Raw genomic sequence first — 6,608 nt, forward strand, 5'->3', positions numbered from 1 at the left:
CTGAACTGAAGTTTGAACAGTAGCAACTCAATAGCTGGAAGTTTGAACTCTGGACTCGACAACTTGAGGTTTGAACTATATGAACTTGGTGTTTAACTTGTTACTAATTAGAAACATATAGTCTTATTTCTTTATTGGCCCATTAGGCAGTAATCATGGTATCTAGCTTGTGTGTCTGGCACTCAGTAATGATGAGGAGTACACTAAAGAAGTTTTTATTTCTATTTTTAAATTGTTTTGTCTTTGCAGATTTATGTTATCTAGTTTTCAATTATGTCATCGTTAAGAAATGTTGTAAAGTGGCGGGCTCACAAGGAACATGCCCAACTGTATGTATTTCTTCTTCCTTAGAATTTTCAGTCAGTGATTTATTTTGAAAAAGTAATACAATAATATGATTTTTGGCATATTTGCTTGTAAACTTTGAAACCTAAAAATATAAATTATGAATAATAAATTAGACTATTAGCATTTTGTCCATGTAGGGCTGAAAGGAATAAATTTGGGTTACTAGAGAAACACAAGGACTATGTACTTAGGGCTCGTGATTATCACAAGAAGCAAGAAAACATCCAGGTATGCCATGCAAAATTTCTTTATATATTATTTTTTCGATAAATTATTTTTGGGTTGAAATTGTTTCTCATAATGTTTGCAAATAGGAAATCTGCATCTAATTACCCATAATCTTCTTTTTGTGAAATGGCATGGATCCACAGTGGCATCTCTCATTTATGATACAGTTGTCTGTGTAACTTATATATATATATATCGATGTGCATTTTCTTATGCATGTTCATATGTTACTTTGTTTGTATGCTTTTCTTCACTGTCTTTCCTTCTGATGGTTTAGATTGTTATTGATAATGTAGAGGCTTCGAGAGAAAGCAACATCTAGAAACCCCGATGAATTTTATTTTAAGATGATCAACACTAGGACTGTTGATGGCGTGCACCGTCCAAAGTAAGGAAATTCAAATATTTCATTCTTTCTTGCTTTAATTGCACCGAAGTTTAAGATGTTAAAAGTTGATTATTTTTTGTGCTTAGGAGTGGTGCAAAGCAATATTCCAATGAGGAACTGTTATTAATGAAGACCCAAGACATTCAATATGTGCTTCAAAAAGCACAGAGTGAAAAGAAGGTACAAACATTACTAAGTACATTGGACAATGTGAAGGTGGATGGCATTTTTATATATTTTTTTTATATTTTATATTTTAATATTTATTATATGAATGATGCAGAAAGTAGAGTGACTTCATTCTACACTTCATTGCATTGGTTGCCCTCCTTCAAACATACACACTTATTTTGCCAGAGACCAGTATTATGAGCAAGCCAAATTTATTCAGTAAGCCATAACACCTTTAATGGTCAAATGTATGATCACAGATATGGAAAAACCAAATGCATACATCAATGTTAATTTCAGTCATGAGGTTCATTTATTTCCCTAATAGTCTCATTGAGAAATATCCATTATCTATCATATTTGTCAATATTTTTTGTTAACTAACAAGTTATTCATTATATTCTCTGCCATTGCACCTCTTTGGTATTTTAGATTCTCTTTGCTATTAAATTAAGTAAATAATATTGAATTTTGTGCTTTTGTCTAGAAATGGAATAATAGAGGGAATCTTGGGATGATCCCTAGAGAAAGGATCCCCTCCACTCCTACCACTGAAGCTTATGTGGAAGAAAATTTGAATTGATGACTAGCCACTCAATGAAGCATGGAGACTAGTACTCTAGATCGAAGAAAATAACTTTTAGCAGTGGGCCCTCATTGAATCCACACACTTCTATCCTTTTGAAGTCTATCCCAGCCTCTCGGGCATGGTCTCCTCAAATATCTATCAAAAAGATATCCTGCTAGTCCTTTGAAGTCTATCCCAGCCTCTCGAGCAGGGTCTCCTCAAATATCTATCAGAAGGATATCCTGCTGGTAGAGGTTGGGGGAAGAGATTTGAGTCCTCACTACTCTGACATCTGAATGAAATCTAAGTCTTTGGCTGTTGTTTTCTACCAAAACTTGGTTGGACAACAGGGAAGAAAGCATTGATCCCATTGGACAAATCTGGTTGTAGATTCCTAGTTTGACAAGTCACAATTCCTCTAACCAGAAACATATTCCCACTCAATTTAATTTATATATACTCTGTGGTAGTGAGAATATTGTTACCTCCAAAACCTACCTAACACCTCATAAGGGAAAGAACTATATGTAGTAGAATACATACACCCTACCCTATATTTGATACCCAAATGCTATTGTCTTGGGAATTGCCAACAATGACATTATTGTTAATATGATCAGTTTTAGTGGTTCTCTTAAAATTATATGGAAAGTTATAATAGTACATAAATTACCTATGTGGGTCATTAATATTATCCTGGCAATTTTCTTAACACCGCCCCCCCCCCCCCCTCGGCCCCCCGCCCCCGAGAAAGTTTGATAGTGTTTCTTAATAATTTTTTAAAATTTTGGAAAATAAATATTATTTTATATAGCCTCTCTGAATGAAAAATGTACATCCATCAGAAAAAAATACTTGTGTCTCAATTAGTTATGTTTTGCCTCTTTATGCATAAATAACCATAAACTATATCCTTTCTGCATATATTGCCAATTTTCTATGTAGCATCAAAAGCACTCCCTATTAGTGGTGTTACATGTTGCAGGGGAACCTGGGGATTGGAGCAAAACACCCCCAATATGGGGAAATGCCGTCAAGAATGGTGGGCACATGGGCACATTCCAAATGATCCCCCCATATCTGGGGTAGTTTGGGGAACATTCTCTGAATGTTCCCTCTTGTTGAGGAATGTTCCCTAGATGTTCCTTGGCAGTGCCTGTCAGTCGCCAATTGTTTCCCAGACATTCCCAATGTTCCCTAGAGAATTTCACTTGCTCAGTTAGCCGCACTTCAACTTTTGTATGGTATTTTTAAAGTTAAGCGGAAATGTATGTTTTATATTCCATTTAAGAGTGATTCCTAACACTCAAACTTCATTGGTTGCAATTTGACTTGTTTATATATTTTTTTTTAATAGAAAAGGTTTTCTGCCTTATACGTTTTCCATTTAGAATAAGTTTACAATTTTCCAAATTAATCCTGAATATAAAAATGGGTCATTTGTAGCCAGATTACAGTTCTCTTGTAATATGCTTTTGGAAACTTGAGGTTTATGTTTTTGGAAAATTTATTGCATTCTAGCTCAATAAATTTGCTGGTTTTGTTTATGCTATATTTTTTGAACATATACACCTTTAGTTTTGAATAGATTGAACAAATTGTGACACAGTTTTTGTTTTGTTTCTTTTATAAGTTTTTAAAAAGTTGTGGATTATTGTCTAAAGGTAGGGACTAGCTGCAAATTCTCCTTGTTATTCCTTGAACCATATTTCTGTATGGATTAGAATAGAAATAGATGGATTTTCACAGTTGCCTACTTGCAAGCCAGACTTGAGATACAACCTGATAGAAAAAAATATCCAACTTTTTTTTGCACCTATCAGGCTCAAGTTCAGGAAATCTGTATGTTGATTGACTGAAGGTTGAAGCTAAAGCGGTTTCCCTCTTGACCTCACCCAGTGGTCCACTATAGAGGGATTTAGAGCCTGAACTGAATTTTGAACAATAGCAACTCAAGAGTTGGAAGTTTGAACTCTGGACTCGACAACTTCATGTTTGAACTATATGAACTTGGTGTTTAACTTATTACTAATTAGAAACATTTAGTCTTATTGCTTTATTGGCCAATTAGGCAGTAATAATGGTATCTAGCTTGTGTGTATGGCACTCAATAATGATCAGGAGAACATTAAGGAAGTTTTTATTTATATTTTTAAATTGTTTTGTCTTTGCAGTTTTACGTTATCTAGTTTTCAATTATGTCATAATTAAGAAATGTTGTAAAGCATCGGGCTGGCAAGGAACACACCCAACCATATCTATTTCTTCTTCCTCGGAATTTTCAGTCAATGATTTATTTTGTAAAAAGTAATACAATAATATGATTTTTTGCATATTTGTTTGTAAACTTTGGAAACATAGAAATATAAATTATGAAGAAAACATTAGACTATTAGCATTTTATCCATGCAGGGCTGAAAGGAATAAATTTGGGTTACTAGAGAAACACAAGGACTATGTACTTAGGGCTTGTGATTATCACAAGAAGCAGGAAAACATCCAAGTATGCCATACAAAATTTCATATTATTATTTATTATTTCGATAAATTATTTTTGGTTGAAATTGTTTCTCATAACATTTGCAAATAGGAAAAGCTACATCTAATCACCCATAATATTATTTTTATGAAATGGCATGGATCCACAGTGGAATTTATCATTTATGATACAATTGTATGTGTAATTTATATATAGTGGCGTGCATTTTCTTATGCATGTTCATATGTTACTTTGTTTGTATGCTTTTCTTCATTGTCTTTCCTTCTGATGGTTTAGACTGTTATTGATAATGTAGAGGCTTCGAGAGAAAGTAGCATCTAGAAACCCCGATGAATTTTATTTTAAGATGATCAACTTATGAAAAAATATGGAAAACCTAAAATACTAATAGAAGACTCTTCTCTTCATTTCATAACAACATTTGAAGCCATGGGGGGCCATGTATGGAGATGTAGGACTAGGGCCCTTGGTTTTTCTGGGTCCTCAAGGTCTGTCAAATTTATTTTTGTTGTGGACATACATGTCAGGATCGACCACCAATGACCATCTTCGTATTATGGAAATGCTTTCACAGATGCATGTGCAGCTTCAAGAGCTAGGGATCTTGTGGAATACCCACTTTGTTATGCTACAAGGTTGATAAGGGACGCCAAGAACTCAATCACTGATAAGTTTGTGAGATCTTCCATTGATTATTTGGAAGTGAAGAAGCCTCTAAGATCAGAGAATGAAGGAGTTGACGTGCTCAATGCTTCATCATGGTGTCGCTTTCCTCTGAATGATGCATATTTTGGATGGGGAAAGCCATTCCATGTTGGTCTAGTCGGAGTAGAAGACATACAGGAAATTATTTTCCTACCTTCTCACCCATGTCATGATGATGGTGTTAATGGAGGAGGGTTGGTTCTACTTCTTTCGCTCCCCATGTCTGTAATTCCAAAATTTGCAGAGTTGATCATCCATGAAAGTGATACCACCAACTCAACGTGAAGAGACGCTCTGGAATGCTACCTCTAATGGATAGTTGCACAACATGATTAGGTTTAGGTTCAAGATATTCTATGCTACTTGTTTAGTCAAATTAGTTTCCTAAATTTCTTTGAATAAATTATCAACTGAGGCTCGTAAGCTGATGAAGTGTAGTGCACTATATGTGCTAGTTAACTCTTCTTACTTCGTTGTTTTTATTTTTATATTGTCTTGTTTTGAGGGTTTCCTTGATTCCTAATGATGTACATTCTCAATTATGAGAAACTGAGTTTAAATTTCCTAAAGGTGAACTAATCAAAATATAAATTAAAGGAAGGAAAAACAGAGCATCTATCCTATTTTGTCATTTAGTCCTAAGTCAAAAATTAAAAGGTGAAGTTGTAAGGCAACTTGAAATAATTACAGAGAATGAAAACATAATAAAGCACTTTTAGTTGTTCAAGCCTCCAATGTTGAAAGATAACTTTCTTGAGATGGCAAACAAGCAACCTACTATACTTTATAGTTTAGAGAACTAAATCAAATATGTAGAGAGTAACTAATTGATTTCAATCCTTGTGTGAAGTGAATGTTTAACCATTTAGTTAGGATGGATATCAGCTTGAAATGGTGACCAAAAAAATTTATCCACACAGTGCATTGGCAATCTGAACTAGGAAATAAATAATAAAGGAAACAAATAGTAACTAAACTAATCAACAATGCATCCTTGTTACTTTTCCACCTTACCCTGTTAAAACAAAACAAGTTTCATTTATGAAATAGATAGGAGAAACAAGACTGCACCATCGAATTCTAACATTATTCTATTGAAGAGAATTAAAATAATACAAACTACAGGAAATTAACCTAAACTACCAATACTGCTAAAAGAAAATAATGAAACTAACTGAAAAATAAACAAATTAACAAAAGAAAAACTTCCTTCAGTGCAGGGGCCCTTTGCAACTAATTGAGTTGAGCTGCTAACTAGCTGAAGATGCTCTTGCTAATGATCACTTGGTCAAACACGGCTTCATATTATTAATAGGAAAATAAGTTCCAAAATTACATAGATGTTAGTCTGAGCTCAATACATGTAGAAATTTGAACTCTTTCTTAGTTCTCTACAATTGATATTTAAAGAAACATTCCTAACTGTCTTTTCAGAGAATTAAGGTATAGGTGGTCTCCACGTATTACAATAGATCTGTGTAAACGGTTGATCAGCTACAAATGACTTTAAGTCAGTAAGATGGTTGCATGAAACTATTATCACCGATGGCTGGTTTGAGGTATTGCTACAACAAAACTGTCAGATTTATTAATTAGCCATGAAGGGTGGACACAGAGTCCTATTGCTCTCGAGTTTCTTCATTTGAATCCACCTTTGATTGTGGTCTTGAGCTAGCTTTTTTGACAGTTTGAGCAGGGTG

General features: G+C 34.1%; 1 pseudogene; it reads left to right on the forward strand.

Annotated features, from left to right (window-relative positions):
* Positions 1-273: 273 nt before the first annotated feature.
* On the forward strand, positions 274-1,358 carry LOC149223713 (putative U3 small nucleolar RNA-associated protein 11; annotated as a pseudogene).
* The last annotated feature ends 5,250 nt before the right edge of the window (positions 1,359-6,608 follow it).

This window comes from Pinus tabuliformis, chromosome Q (assembly GCF_031772625.1).
Source record: "Pinus tabuliformis cultivar Carrire ecotype Pingquan chromosome Q, CPIR1, whole genome shotgun sequence".
Classification (NCBI taxonomy): domain Eukaryota; kingdom Viridiplantae; phylum Streptophyta; class Pinopsida; order Pinales; family Pinaceae; genus Pinus; species Pinus tabuliformis.